This window comes from Suricata suricatta, chromosome 10 (assembly GCF_006229205.1).
Source record: "Suricata suricatta isolate VVHF042 chromosome 10, meerkat_22Aug2017_6uvM2_HiC, whole genome shotgun sequence".
Classification (NCBI taxonomy): domain Eukaryota; kingdom Metazoa; phylum Chordata; class Mammalia; order Carnivora; family Herpestidae; genus Suricata; species Suricata suricatta.
Window position 1 is genome coordinate 132,987,358 of NC_043709.1, and position 16,421 is coordinate 133,003,778.

General features: G+C 42.0%; 1 protein-coding gene and 1 long non-coding RNA gene across 3 annotated transcripts in view; one reads left to right on the top strand and one right to left on the bottom strand.

The window, feature by feature from the left end:
* LOC115304860 overlaps positions 1–14,523 on the top strand; it is a 19,919-nt gene extending 5,396 nt beyond the window's left edge. The window contains exons 2-3 of one of the 2 annotated variants that reach the window (XR_003914639.1): positions 6,681–6,835; positions 14,317–14,523. This is a non-coding gene — a long non-coding RNA (uncharacterized LOC115304860). The remainder of the gene's footprint in view (positions 1–6,680; positions 6,836–14,316) is intronic. The other variant, XR_003914638.1, reaches the window with a different exon arrangement.
* Positions 1–16,421, bottom strand: part of NET1 (neuroepithelial cell transforming 1) — a 51,324-nt gene that overhangs the window by 16,825 nt on the left and 18,078 nt on the right. The window lies entirely within an intron of this gene.

Genomic DNA, 16,421 nt, shown 5'->3' on the forward strand with positions numbered 1-16,421 from the left:
TCTTGATCCCCTCATCAGATGATGGACATTTAGGCTTTTTCCATATTTTGGCTATTGTTGACAGTGCTATGAACATTGGGGTACATGTGCTCCTATGCATCAGCACTTCTGTATCCCTTGGGTAAATCCATAGCAGTGATATTGCTGGGTCATAGGGGAGTTCTATGGATAGATTTTTGAGGAACCTCCACACTGTTTTCCAGAGCGGCTGCACCAGTTTACATTCCCACCAACAGTGTAGGAGGGTGCCCGTCTCTCCACACCCTCGCCAGCATCTATAGTCTCTTGATTTGTTCATTTTAGCGACTCTGACCGGTGTGAGGTAGTATCTCAGTGTGGTTTTGATTTGTGTTTCCCTGATGATGAGTGATGCTGAGCATTCTTTCATGTGCCTGTTGGCCATCTGGATGTCCTCTTTGGAGAAGTGTCTGTTCATGTCTTCTGCCCATTTCCTCACTGGATTATTTGTTTTTTGGGTGTGGAGTTTGGTGAGTTCCTTGTAAATTTTGGATACTAGTCCTTTGTCCGATATGTCATTTGCAACTATCATTTCCCATTCTGTCCGTTGCCTGCTAGTTTTCCTGATGATTTCCTTTGCAGTGGAAAAGCTTTTTATCTTGATGAGGTCCCAATAGTTTATTTTGGTTCTTGATTCCCTTGCCTTTGGGGATGTGTCGAGTAGGAAATTGCTGCGGTTGAGGTAAGGGAGGCTGTTTCCTACTTTTTCCTCTAGGGTTCTGATTGTTTCCTCACATTCAGGTCCTTCATACATTTTGAGTTTATTTTTATGTATGGTGTAAGAGAGTCTTTGGTAAGAGAGTTTATTTAAAAATTTTTTTTACTTTTATTTTTGAGAGACACAGAGAGAGACAGCACGAGCAGGGGAGGGGCAGACAGAGAGGGAGAGGAGACACAGAATCTGAAACAGGCTCCAAGCTCTGAGCTAGCTGTCAGCACAGAACCCGACATGGGGCCTGAACCCACAAACCGTGAGATCATGACCTGAGCCGAAGCCGGACACTCAACTGACTGAGCCACCCAGGCGCCCCTCGGGGCCCATTTTATAGCAAAGGAGTCCCCAAAACAGAAAGATAATCACTGGATCCACCGGGTCTTCCATACACCCCACTGTCCAGAAGAGACAGCTTCACAGAACGATGCAACTGTTTACTAAAGATTTAGCAACTAGAGCGGCTCAGGGTTAAAATCCTGCAGTGTTGGGGCGCTGTCCTTCAGCGCGTGGTACATGTGCAACAGCCTACATATGGCGTTAGGCCCTCAACAGCTGTCACACTGGGTCCTCGGAATCGGGTGGAAGGAGAATCGGTCCCTCTCATCATCACTCCCAGACGTGGTGTTTCCCAGTTACAAGCTGGCTCGGGAGCCACCAAGGCCCAACCAAGGTAAACAGAGCAGGCGCTCGGGCCCTCAGGGACGAGGTGGGCCAAGCACTCAGGGCCCCCGCCGCGCTGTGGCAGCAGAGCCTGGCTGGCCCCGGCCCACAAGCCTCTGTGACAGACTGGAAGTAAAGGGGCGCACGAGCGCATCAGGAGGGGGCCGTGTCCTCGCCCTCGCACCCCTTCCCCTACCCCTACGGACCCACCGCGTGTCCCGATCTAGGGCCTCCCGAGCGCTTCTCGGGCGCGACCCGCAGACGGCAGGGTGTGTACGCCCCGCCAGGGACCCGGCAGCGGGGCGACTTCTTCCCTCCACCTGCGCGGACGCTCTGCAGCGCTCAGAGGCCCAGGTGCCAGGTCGACGCCTCACCCTGGAATTGGCATTTCCTCCTTTTCCCAGTCCCTCATTCCCCCCCGAATATCGGCAGACAAGCTTTGCCTCAGGTTCTACTTTCCGGGAGGAATCCGGACTCAGACACGCGTAGCTGTCACCTGAGGAGGCATCAGCAGGGGCCCCAGCCGCAGCCGAGGCGAGAGAAGCCTACCGGGGGCGGCAGAGGAGGAAGCCCGCGTCTCCACCGTCCCCTGCCCGGCAGACTGGCTCTCCAGGGCGGGCCGGGCGCGCCCCCGGGCAACAGCCGCCCTCCTTCCGCAGGGGCGCTCACCCTCCGCGACTTTCTGGCCCCGCTGGCACAAGGACGAGGTGAGGCTGAGGAGCCGGCGGGTACCTCCTGGCTAGAGGTCGTCCAAAAGATGTGGCTCGTCCTGCAGGAGGCTGTCACTACCGAGGGGGCGCCCAGCAACGGACCCTGTGAATTCCTAGGGGGCTTCCCAGGGATGGGTCAGCATTTGATGGAGACGTCGCTCATGTCATCGCATCCGGTAAGGCAGAGACGTTTTCCTATTTCTACCCCTTTCTCCTCGCCTGACATACTGGAGGAGGCTGGGTTTCAAAAAAGTGGGCAGGAGACCCATGCGGTGAACGGTCTACATGTCTCCACACATTTCTAGGGTCACAGACGGGTTTAACCTATGCTCCGCTGGAATGTAAGCTTCATGAGGGCAGAGCCTTTGTTTTGTTCTCTGTGTCTAGCACATAGTAGGAGCTCAGTAATATAGGAAGGAAAGAAGGAAGGGAGGAAGGGACAGAGGAAGGAAGCAGGCCAGCCAAACGTGAAGAGTGGAGAAGAGCTATGGGTCAAATTTGAGATTAAAGTTTTATCAGCAAGTACAGAAAACAGAGGCTTACAATGGTTACATAATTTACAGAAAGTCACACCAGTAGTAACAACTGGTTAAGTTCACAAGTTTGTAACGTCTAAGCAATCTTTACTGACTGACCCTAGCATAACTTCAACTGGTTTATGATTTATTTTTTATTAGTTAACAGAGCAAACAGAAGGACATGTTAAAAGAAATATAACTGATACCCCTAAAAACGTAACAGAGGACAATACATCAAGGAAAATAAATACTACGATGGGAAAACAAAGCAAAAAAATTAGAGATCTTGGAAATAATTTATAAAATTGCCAAAATTTTATCTATTGCCAAAACAGAAATGTCAATAGTAAGGCAAACTGGCTGAGTAGACACTAGTGAGGAATGAGCAAGCTAGAAAATGAAGTTGAGGAATTCTCCCAGAGCACAGCATTCAAGATTAAAGAGATGGAAACAACAAAAAAGAGTTAATAAACCTAATTCCAGATTTCCCACAATCTTCCTGAGTTTTAGAAGCAAAGACAGGACTGAGAGGAAGAAAAAATCTAAAAACAAGAAAATTTCACAAGACGTTTCTGAAATAAATATAATTCTTTACAATTAGAGGGTCCAAAATATGCCAAACAGGATGAAAAAAAAGTTAACCAGAACTCTAAAAAGTATCAAATAAATGATCCCACCATGACACAAAAACAAGAGATTGAAAAACAAAACTGCGGCATACATGACAAACTAGAGGTAAATGTCCGCACGACATACAGAACTCAAATGACTTTCCCCCCCCTTTATCTAACATTAAAAAAAGACTGTGATGAAATGTATATAAAATCGACCACTGTAACCACCCGTAAGGGCGCAGTAGGGGAGGCAGAGTTCCGGAGCAGTAAGCACACTCACTGGTATGCAGCCATCACCACCACTGGCTCCTTGTGCCAACTTCCCACATGGAAACTGTATACACTAAGCTTTAACTACCATTTCCCCTTTCCCCAGCCCCCAGGTAACCACTATTGTATTTTCGACCTCTATTAAGCTAATCTAGATACTTCATATAGGCAAAATCATACATTTGTCCTTTTGTGTCTGGTTTATTTCATTTAGCATAACGTTTTCAGGGTTCATCCATATTTGAGCATGTATCAGAATTCCTCTTTAAAGCTGAATATTCCAGGGGCGCCTGGGTGGCTCAGTTGGTTGTTAAGTGTCTGACTTCAGCTCAGGTCATGATCTCACGGTTCATGGGTTCGAGCCCCGCATGGGGCTCTGTGCTGACAGATTGTGTCCATCTCTCTCTGCCCCTCTCCTGCTCATGATCTGTCTCTCTAAAATAAATAGATGTTAAAAAATAATTTTAAAGCGGATTATTCCATTGTATGTATATACCACATCTTGTTTATTCATAGGAAATTTCTATTCCTAGTTTGTTGGGTGTGTTTTTAATCATGAAAGGGTGCTGGATTTTGTTTAATGCTTTTTCTGCATCAATTGAAATGACCATGAGGCCTTCTCCTCCTGAATTCTGTTAATGTGGGATTCTTAAATTGGTTTTTATTTGCTGAACCATCCTTGCACGCCAGGAATAAATCTCACTTGGTCTTAGTACATAATTCTATTAATATGCTGAGTGCACTTTGCTAGTATTCTCTTGAATTTCCACATCGACACTCATTAGGGATCTTGGGCTATAGTTTTCTTTTTTTGTAGTATCTTGGCTTTGGTATGAGGGGATTGCTGGCCTCACAGAGTGAGTTAAGAATTATTCCCTCCTCTTCAATGTTTTGGAAAAACTTGAGAAGGATTGGTGTTAATTCTCCTTTTAATGTTTCGTAGAATTCAGCAGTGAAGCCATCTGGTCTGTGGCTTTTCTTGGTTGAGAGGTATTTTGATTACTTACTTAATCTCTTTACTATATAGATCTATTCATATTATCTCTCTGATTCAGTCTTGGTAGGTTATGTATTTCTAGGAATTTGACCTCTCCACCTAGGTTACGCAGTCTGTAAAACTGTTCACAGTTCTCTCCTATAATCCTTTTTATTTCTGTAAGTTGGTAGTAATGTCTCCACCTTCATTTCTGATTTTTGGTATGAGTCTTCTCTCTTTTTTTCCCTTAAGTCACCTAAAGATTTGTCAATTTGTTGATCTTCACAAAGAATCATATTTTAGTTTCATTGGTTTTTCTCTTTGTTGTTCTAGTCCCTATTTTATTTAATGGCCACTCTAATCTTTATTATTTCCTTCCTTTTGATAGCTTTGAACTTAGCTTGTTTGTCTTTTGCTAGTTTCTTAAAGTGTGAAGTTAGATTCCTGATTTGAGATCCTTCCCTTTTTAATGTTAAAGTTCATAGCAATACATTTCCCTCTTAGCACTGCTTTTGCTGCATCCCACTAGTTTGTTATGTTGTATTTTCATTTTCATTTGCCTCAAAGTATTTTCTAAGTTTCTTGGTGGTTTCTTCTTTGATCCATTGGTTGTTCAACAGTACGTTGTATAACTTCTACATACTTATGAATTTTTAAGTTTACCGTCTGTTACTTCTAGTTTCATTTCATTGTAACTGCAAAAATATTTTGTATAATTTCAATCTTTTCAAATTTAGTAAGGCTTGTTTTGTGGCCTAACATATAGTTTATCCTACAGAATGTTTTTTTTCATTTTTTTTTTTTTTTAATGTTTTGCTTATTTTTGATACAGAGAGAGAGACAGAGCAGGAGAGGGGGAGGGGCAGAGAGAGAAGGAGACACAGAACCGAAAGCAGGCTCCAGGCTCTGAGCTGTCTGCACAGAGCCAGATGCGGGGCTCGAACCCACGAACATGAGATCTGACCTGAGCCGAAGCCGGAGACTTAACCGACTGAGCCACCCAGGCGCCCCCTACAGAATGTTTTGTGTGTACTTGAAATGTATATTCTGCTCCTAATGGGTCGAGTGTTCTGTATATGTCTGTTAGGTTCAGCTGGTTTATGTTCAAGTGCTATATTTCCTTATTAACTTTCTGTCTGGTTGTCTATCACGAAATTGGCAAAAATGTAAAAGATTAAGAAAATCAGGGACTGAAAAGAACGCAGAGATAGGTTTATTATCATACACTGACGGAGATGTTTAAATTTGTCAAACTACTGGAAGGCAAGTGAACAATTCTATCAAAACTGAAACTTGCAACCCAGCACTTCCACTTTTTGACATCGGTGTGAGAGACACAGCAAGCGCTCCTCCTTTGTGCACAAGGAGAAGATACACTACAGCATTATTTGTCATGTAGAAAAAATGGAACACATCCTAAAGGGCCACTATTAAGGGACTAAGTAGATTACGGTACTCTATGCTACGGAATACAACATGGCAACCAAAAACGAATAAGGTGACCTTATTTAGTAATGATGAGACATAAAGAGAGAAAAAGCAAGCTATAGCACATGTGCAAGATCATATATAGGTCCCCTTCATACACACTGTGTGAAAGTATGTAAATAAACAGAAAAGAACCGGAACACATCAGATAGTAACTGGTTACTTCAGAGGATAAAAGGGATACAAGGAAACTTAAAACTTAAAAAAATTTTTTTTTGACCAAGAACAGTGCATTCTTGTATTACTTTTATTTTTTTTTAAATGTTTTTATTTTTGAGAGAGAAAAACTGTGCGCAGGGGAAGGTCAGAGAGAGAGGGAGACACAGAATCCAAAGACAGACTCCAGGCTCTGAGCTAGCTGTCAGCACAGAGCCTGACACGGGGCTCGAACCCACAAACCGTGAGATCATGACCTGAGCTGAAGTCGGACACTTAGCTGACTGCCACCCAGGCGCCCCTTATATTACTTTTATAATTAAAAAGCAGACCCAAGCATTTAAATGTACACAGCAGTCTAGAAATGATTTATAGTGGTCTAGAAATAATTATGCCTAAGGATAAACAGCTCTGGATACTTCAATGGCTTCCCAGAGCATTATCAGGAATAATTGTTTTATATTAAACTTTTCTGTTCCTCTTCACTTTCATCACCTATGCCAGCACCTGGTTTTATTTTTTGGAGAAATAATGTCTTATTGTATTATCTTACAGGGCGGCTGGCAGAGATCATAGGTTATAACAAAGTGCAAGACGGACAGCAGGAAGCTAGCCGTGTCTGTCAAGCCACTAGGTGTTAGGCTGCCAGCGAGCTTCAAACTATTCAAGTCTGCACCTCGGAAATGGCCATTCTCAGTCATGGTTCTAAGGTGGGTTTCTCAATAATGAGATTTTCTTAGACTGACAAAAGACTGTTATAATTCTAAACAATCACAAATGCTTTTAAAATAATTAGGAATAATATATATAACTCATTATTATGTTTAACCTAAAATTTACGAGTATACCAATACTCAAAAGTATAACCCTTCAACATATGATTTAATTTATAAGAAAATGAGATCCCTAAATCTGAACACTTTGAAAAAGAACAAACCATTCATATATTTTAGAACATTTCTTTTGAAGTGTTCTGCTTTGTTTTTTGATCAGTGATGATTCAGTTAAAGAACTTTAGTCATAAACTAGGACACGGTGTTACTCACCCCAGTATATTTTACATTAATAAAGTCAATAGTCACTTTGGACTCTTCCTATCAGAAGAAAAGGGTAAGGTTATGGTTGCTAACAACAGCTGAGAAACACCTTTGGAAAACAAATGCTGTGTTCCTTTTCAGAAATAATTTTATACAGAATATAGTAGTAAGGCAAACTAATAAAAGATAGCTCTAAAATTTTACTTAGAGACAAATATGATAAGCACCTACGATTTCAACAAATAGCCAATGATCTATTACATGACAATTTGTTAACATCAGGATTAAATTCTTAACATGAGCTATTCAAAATCAAAATACAGAACACAATGCTCATGTTATATGCTTATCTAAGTCCAAAGTCTTATTTCATTCATTTGACCTATACTTTATCAGTTCATTCATTACATATTCACCAGGCTTCTACTATGTGTCAGGCAATGTGGCTGGTGACTGAGGTACAGAGTTAGGTAAATAAAGTAAGGGCTCCTAGCAACAGGCCTCAAAAGATCATACAAACTGATTATATTTAGCTTATTACACATATTTAGATGAAGGCCAGGCAAAAAACAGAGCTGGGGGAGTTAGCAGAGTCTGTTTCATGGTGTGTTTCTGGGGAGAGAAACAACTTTAAGAATGTCACATTCTAGGGGCGCTTGGGTGGCTCAGTCGGGTACGTGTCCGACTTCTGACGTTGGCTCAGGTCGTGATCTTACGGTTTGTAGGCTCAAGCTCTGTGTTGGGCTCTGTTCTCATAGCTCAGAGCCTGGAGCCTGGAGCCTGCTTTGGATTCAGTGTCTCTCTGCCGCTCCACTGCTTATGCTCTCTCTCTCTCAATAAACAAACATTAAAAAATAAAAAAAAAAGAATATCACATTCTCACAGTTTTCAGCAGTGGAACCTAAGAATCACACGAACATCTTCAAAAACAAACACAACCCCCAGATGTTCCCAGGTCCCAACGTCACCCATCCTCACTCCCCTGCCCCCACACTCATGGGGTCTGGACAGGGCTTGGCAGCACACCTCCTCCCGCAAAGGCTCCCCAGGGGACTCTGACCTGCAACCAGAACGGGGTCATAATTTTCAAGGTATAAATACAGCTTCATGCTACTGTGCTTATCAGAACTCCATTGCTGACCCTCTTTCCTCCTCATGAAGTCTTGCTCCTTCTCTATTCATTTCCCTACCTGGAGGGTTCATGGAGGGTGACCAGCCCGGGCTGGTGGGGGAGGGGTACAGGGAGAGGGTAAGACTCTGGGAAGGGCTCCTGTGTGGGGACAGGCAGGCCTTCTCCAGGTAAAGAAAAGGAACATGGATAAGGATACAGGAAGTGTGATAAGAAGACTTTGGAGGGACAGAGCAGAGGGCCCCGTTGTAATGGGGATTACATGTTACAGAAGACATTTGGGTTTTATCTTTAAAGCAGTGAGTAGCTCCTGAAAGGACTGAAGCAAGGTACTGAGAAGACCGAAGGAACATCAGTATGGCATCAGAAAGAGGCTACAGGCAGGGAGGCCAGTTACAAGGCTGTATTTCTAGAGCAACTGGATAAAAGGATCTGAAAATCGGGACTGTGATCTGGCTTAAAGATTCAGACTGGGGAGTCGTCAGTTACAGACAGTGGACCTGGTGGGGGAGCGAGCTCTCTGAAGAAAGACCGTTCCGTAAGAAACAAGCAACGGAGACAGAAGCTGGCTGCTCTTGCCCACAGCCACTGCTCCCGCCCCAGGACCTCATGGACCGGCACTTTCTACAGAGAGGGAGGGACATGCTGCAGAAAATCAGGGCAAGAACCCACAATGTTATTCCCGTTCATTTTCACAGACGAATAACCTCTTGAGCCGATCATTTTCAGCCTTCTGTACTACTTCATTTCTTAGTTCTTCCTCATACATTTCTAAAAAAAATTTATGTTTATTTATTTTGAGAGAGAGAGAGAGAGAGAGAGAGAGAGAGAGAAACAGAGTGCAAGCAAGGGGAGGGGCAGAGAGAGGAGACACAGAATCCGAAGCAGGCTTCATTCAGGCTCCGACCTGTCAGCACAGAGCCTGACGCCAGGCTGGAATCCACGAACCGTGAGTTCATGACCTGATCTGAAGTTGGACACTCAAGGGACTGAGTCACCCAGGCACCCCATTTCTCATATTTTTCTTCAGCTCTTTTAAAACACTTTGTGTCTCATTCCTTACACATAACTGATTTTAATTCTTGGCATCTGTAGACGCTTCTCTACCTGGGATTGGTTTTCCCCAGTTCGTGTTGGCTTTCATGAAAATCCAGCTCCAAATTAAAACCTCCCTAAATCCTCTATTTCTCGCTCCCATTCCGCCTCCTAACACCGCCATCTTCTCTAGTCTGTGCAGATACGATTCTGTCAGAGGCTCTTGTTTCCTGCCTGTATGCAGTCTTATCTGTAAGTTTAAGCACAGGACCTGGAACACTGGGGGCTCCATAAATGTTTGTGGAATTAATGAAGAATTGATACCAAACCCTAGTGGAGTTCTGAGTATACAAAGAGGTCATTCAATATATTATTTCAAATTCATTCTTTTCTTACCACAGTTGTACATGATTCCTTAGGTTTGGAATAAACAGAGACTACATATTAGGAGGCAGTTGGGTTTGGTTAATGCAACCAAACTTTTATACGGATTTCTTTCTTGAATATAATTCCTCAATCTGAAGAAGTTAATGACAGTATATGTTATATATACATATATATACTATGTATACAATATAACTATTGTCCCAAACTTGATAAATTTTGAAGAACAATAAAAGTTTATCTTTTGGCTAGTTGATGAGTATTAGTATCAGTTCACAGTATAAACTCTATCCTAAAAATTATAACAATTCAAATAATTCCAGTAAATTCAATGTCAATAAAATCTGCTAAAATTATACTAGGTTTAGAAGAAAGCTGAATTTGCCTTTTATATTGAGAGACACAACTCTGGGACTAAGGTGGAAGTAGTGACACAGGTTTACAATTTTCCCAAATCCTCCATAAAAACATACAGAACAAGGACAACAAAACCAAACTCCAAAGTCAAAATGTACAGCACCGTGTAATAAGGTACACATCCCCATGAATCCAGAAATACAAGTTAATGTGGATAACCCACTAACAGCTAACTGCTAGATCTCTATGGGATCAGCAGAGAGAAACGAAGCAGCTGCCATGTCTGAGCAGAGAAGACTCCCAAAACTATCACCAGCTACTAATTGCAAAGTGAGGCAGGCCGTTTTGAGCATAATAACCGAAACTGGAAAACGTTTGTTTCATCTACTCAAGGGTGGCAGTAAGGGGATCAAGGCGGGAACACGTGAGCTTAGAAACTTCCAAATCTCCTTGCCAGGACAAAGCCCTTCACTATGGTGCAAGTTCTGGGAAGAGATTTCAAGTAGAGTGGGACAGAGGAGACAGATACGCGAGAAAGAGCAAGTTCAGATAAAAGTTGAGGAGGAAACCAGGTCCTGGAGAACTGAAAGTATAAATGTATTTATCATTTCTTAAAGACAAGAGAAGAGGAGGAAGCTGTAGGGTCTGAAAGCTAGAAAAACTTTCTGGACTCAGTCCTCCTTTCTAAAACGATTTTCACGCAATAATGACCAAAAGAAAAGAAACAGTCAAATCCCGTATGAAGTTTTCATAAGAAAAGAAGTATAAGGGAAAAAAATAATACCCCTATGAAAAATAAAATCATGGTAGAAAAACATGCTCATCAAAAACTATTATATTCCAAATTTAGCTATAAAAGAGCATAACTCAGAACTAAAAGGTGGTAAAATTAAGGAAAGAATTAGAAATAAAAGAAAATATCCAAAACCTGAAAGCAGACAAAAAGAACGCCTGAATGTCCTTTCAATGGATTATCTCCTTCTCCAGGGCCATGTACCTTCAGTCTGATTCACAATCTGTTACTGATTAGGTTTTCTGCAACTCTGTACGGGTAGGTGTGAACTGCAGGACTGCTGGCAGCAATGTAAACACATTTTATAGGCAGAGACGGGGAGGACACTAATCTGTTTGCATCTAATTTAATTCAGCAATCTTATTCCACCATTCTTTCTTTCGGTAATTGGAAGACTTCAGTGCTTCCTAAAGTCCCTTGATTGGTTTTACCATTCGGTAGGTTCACTCATTAATATGCTAATTAAATCTCTGACAGGTCATCTCTTTAAAAAAAAAAAAAAAGCAGCTGGAGCACCTAGCACAGCAAACAGAGACCAGCCTAAGACAAAATGAGGAGACGGTGTCCCCCCCACCCCACACCCTCTGTCTGTCAGACAGCAACAAAGCGGATGGCTCTGAGCCCCGCAGGGTACCAGCCTCTGTGCACGCAGGAGCGAAGGGAGGGCAACGGGGCTTCTCCAACAGGCCTGAGAACAGGGGAGTCACTCACTGGCATCCAGTCTGGACAAGTCTACTCTGGGTAGGGCCCCACGAGCAAACTCCCAGGCTGAGGGTAGGGACCCTGACAAGCAGTAAGGTTAGCGGTCTGGGCCATTTAAACTCTGGAAACTAACAGCAGCCTGAGTGCCGCCTGGAGTAGGGTCCAAGCAGTGAACAGGGCATTGGAGGCAAAGACCAGAAAAAGCTCGGATAAAGAGGGAGCAGAAAAGAAAGGTCTCAGAAAGCATGAGGCTCTATTGTTAAAAACCACAGGGTGGCTCAGTCAGTTAAGCATCTGACTCTTGATTTCAGGTCAGGTCACAACAGACATTGCAGTTCCTGAGTTTGAACTCCGCATTGGGCTCTATACTGGCAACATGGGGCCTGCTTGGGATTCTGTCTCTCTGCCCCTCCCCTGTTCTTGTTCTCTCTCAAAAATAAATAAACTTTAGGGGCGCCTGGGTGGCTCAGTTGGTTGAACATCGACTTTGGCTCAGGTCACGATCTCACAGTTCATGGGTTCGAGCCCCACATCGGGCTCTGTGCTGAGAGCTCAGAGCCTGGAGCTGCTTCAGATCCTGTGTCTCCCTCTCTCTACCCTTCCCTTGCTTGCGCTTTTCTTTCTCAAAAATAAACATTAAAAAAATTTTTTTAATAAACTAACAAAAACAAGCCCAAAAAACAAAAACAAAACCACTTCATGAAGACAACAGAAGGGGAGCTCTGGAGCGGTGACCTGAACAAGGGCTACCACGGCCCACTCCCTCTCTGCTGGACCCCAGAACTCACTGTGCTTAAAACAAGAGAAACGGAAAAGAATCATGAATCCCCCTTAAAGCCATTATAAGAATACAAAAAATGTGAAGTAGAATAATTTGCCTATAGCATAAAATAAAAAAGAAAATTATAAGAAGCTTTGAAAGAAACTCAAAATTAGGTGGCTAGAAAAAGGAAATGTGAAATGAGGGGACAGAACTCAAAAAAAAAATTATTTCAGGACACAAAAAAAATCTGTCTACTGCATTAAGAGAAAAAGACAAAAAGAAGACAAGTTTAAAAGTAAAAAAGATATATAGATAAAAAATATTTTAAAAGAAAGTGATAACTATAAAAGATTTTTAAAACCCACTCTAAGTATAAAAGGCAGGGAGGGAAGAAGAAACAGTGGAATAGAAAAAATGACAAAACCTATAAGAAAAGAAAAATGACAAAACGTATAAGAAAAGATGTTCCTAAAATAAAAAATGACTCAAGAGTATATATTTAGTGTAACTTTTCAACAGGAGCACTTTATGCAGAAAACAACGGAGTGAAATGTTTACTTATCCAAGGAAAGAAAGCGTGAGTCATGGATTTCATATCCATCCAAAGCACCCTTCAAGTCTAACACTGCACACAAACCGACGTGGACATTCAGCAGCTCCTGAAATCCTGCTCCCATCACCAAGTCCTCTACATCTACTCCACTCTAGAGCAGGGCTCACAAACACTCTGTAGAGGGCCAAAGAGCAAATATTTCAGTCTTTGTCGGTCAGATGGCCTCTGTCACTGCCACTCAACCTCTGCCACTGTAGTGTTTTAAGAAGAAGCCATTAACAATTTACGTGACTCAATGAGCAGGTCACATATAGTTCGTGGACCACAGTTTGCCGGCCCCTTTGCTAGGAAATGAGCTTCATAAAACCCACACCCAGGAAGGCAGAAACACATGGTGCCCAGCATTCAGTATATACTTACCTGTAGAACGAAAGCCTGACTAACGGTTATCAGGTGTATTATACTTGTAATGCCTATTCGCTCTGTTCTTCTGGACTCAGCAAAACTATTAAGAAATGGGAGAATGGTGAATGTACTTGAAAAGTAAAATAAGCATTCAATATTTTAAATGTGTTCATGTAGAATAAAGAGATACTACTTGATTTTATTGTTGGAGAGGAGAGGAGGGAGAAGTGCTAGTTGATTAAAATACGCTCATAGGAATAAACCGATTTACAAGAACTAAAAAAGGGGAAACTGAAAGCAAAAATAACCAAGAGAACAAAAACATGAACCTTACTAAATATGGAAAGATATGTCAAAGCAAACACAAGCAAAACAAACAAGGGAAGAACAAAAAAGAACACATAATGAAAGACAGCATGCCACTGTTTAGCATGTGAAATATACAAATATATATGCAATTGCTTATATTTTTAAAAAGTGAAAGAATAAACCATAAAATTTAAAAAAAAGAAAAAAAAAGGATTTTGTATGAAAGAAAGTAGTAGGGTAGAAGAGCCAGGAATAAAAACAAGAATCTTGTGGAACTCACTTTGAAATTCCATACAATTTTATTACAGGATTAGAAGAAAAATGAAGTTTAAAAAGTGTACTTCTTAAAAATAAAAAGGAACAAGTAGATTTATGGCATAATTACACATAGTAAAGTCCCAGTTCAAGAATTTAAAAACACAGTAATTTGTGTATGTTTACAATAACTTAAAAGTAAAAATTAAAAAGTCTGAAAAATAAAACAAAATGTTTCCAGTAATTGTCTCATTCATGGTAACGCAGCAGTGACTTGGAGTAATGCAGACTGCTCTGAACTGTGAGTAATCAAGTGAGCCTGAGATTTTGGTGTGGCTGAGAGATCTAGATAATAAGATTGATGCTGATGAGTAAAAATACTTTAGCCTTGAATTTGAAATATCAGTATAAACTAATTTATTTTTTTATCTGCAAAAATGATATACATTTCCTATCTCTGTCCATTAAGCAGGCACAGAAATAAGAATCAATACAGTGGCAAGGAGTGTTCCTGATGCCTGGTTTAACCTGCTGCCATTTCCGAAGGAGGCCAGCGTTTTTAGAAATGACCACTGATTCCAACGACGAGGACGACAACCACAGGGGGCACCTGGGTGGCTCAGCTGGCGAAGCATCCAACTTTGGCTTAGGTCATAATCATGGTTTAGGAGTTCAAGCCCCGCATCGGGCTCTGTGCTGACAGCTCAGAACCTGGAGCCTGCTCTCTCTGTCCCTCCCCTGCTCGTACTCTGTCTCTTTCTCTCTCAAAAATAAATAAACATTACGAAACAACAACAACAAAATGTACAAGTGGGCCTGGAATAACTTCTCATCCTGGGAGAAAAGGAAGCTAGGCTTAAGTGTCCAGATATGAGGTGAGGGTCATGTCAAAAGGAAATCAATACACTGCATCCTTAAATGTACGTTAGGCGTATGTCAATTAAATCTTAAAACTGGGGGGAAGAGGGACATAGGAGCCCTCCTGAAGCAGCACCCAGTGGCCAAAGATGGGGTAATTAAAGCACTGTAAGAGTAATAACTGAAACGGATCGAAGCACACACATGCACAAATATCCCTAAGTTCATAATCATATAAAAATCATTACTTTTAGAGAATTTAATGAATAAAACTCATTACTTCTGAAAACTGATAAAGGACTCAAGCACTTATCCCACCTATTTAGTACAAGTAAGTACACCTCACAGTAACCAAATGGCTGACGCGGGGGCTTTCTTTTTGTGGAAGTACTGCAGTTAGTAAAGGCGGCTAATCAAGGCACAATATTCACTGAGCAACCTTCAATGAATAAATAAATGTAGGCAATGATAATTAATTAATTTTGATAACAGCACAAAAGATATTACATGTCTCTCATGGGAAGTACACAGCTCAAAGCAATCTCAAGATCTACCCACTTAATAGAAATAGATAAAAGAAATCCCATGGAGCTATGAAAAGCTCTACACATTATTCCTTCTCCGACAACAAAAAACTACAAGAAAATAAAAAGCTAGAGAGAGAATCTACAGATTAAACCCAAAGAACCTATTAAGGGACATAATCAAAATGTACGGACTTTGTTATGAATTCCAACTCCAACAGACAAAATGAACAAACCAAAACAGAAACAGGTGTAAGACGAGTCAAGGGAAGTGTGAGCACCAAATCTGATGACACAGAAAAATGATACAACCTAAGGATCTGCTTCAAAATAATCCAGGGGCGAGTAGGCGGGTAGTTGGATCAATGAGCGTAATTTGATCGTATGGGGGTAACTGCGACGCTGGGGTAAACAAAAGGCGGAGTAGGTCTCAGTAGACTTGACCATGGGTTGTACTGTGGCAAACTACGAATACTGTCTGTCCTGTTTCTGTAAGTGATCTGATTTGAAGCCTACCTAAAGAGGGTTGCCCTTTCATCCTTTTTTCTTTCTTTGAATACGAGATTTTAAAATGTAACTATAACTGTTCTGCAAAAAGTCTAACACTTAAAACACACAATTCTTCCATAAAGATATTACGTATGTACACACATATGCACACGTGCGTGTGTGCACACACACACATCACTGGCCCTGCTGGATCTGGTAAAACACTGATGGGTAGACCTATAAAATACCTTGTCTTTAAAAAGAAGTAGCAGCTGCCATCATTAAACATGATGCCAAACATTTAAAAAATCTCACTTAAAAAATGTATAACCTTTACAAAACAACCCTTAAAAAAGGTTCTTAAAACCGAGATGTTCTAAAAAATTATATAATTCCGGGGATACCAGGTTTGGGGACTTAACAACAGTTTTACATAGAAGGATACGTCATTATTTCCAAGTGTGCGCTGGAGTTTAGCTTGTGACAGGTCACACATGGGACGTGTGCGGCCACATCTGACTGCACACGAGCTGTCTGGCCTGCACGCACGGCCCAGTACTTGAAGGTCCGAGCTCTGACTTAACCCAGACGCGGCTGTCCTACAAGCCGCGCTGGGCGAGCAGAGCAGCAGGGGCCTCTCCTGGGAGGGCACGCTCCGCGCTCACCACAGCCCTGCGTGCGGGGGCCTCTCCTGGGGGGACAG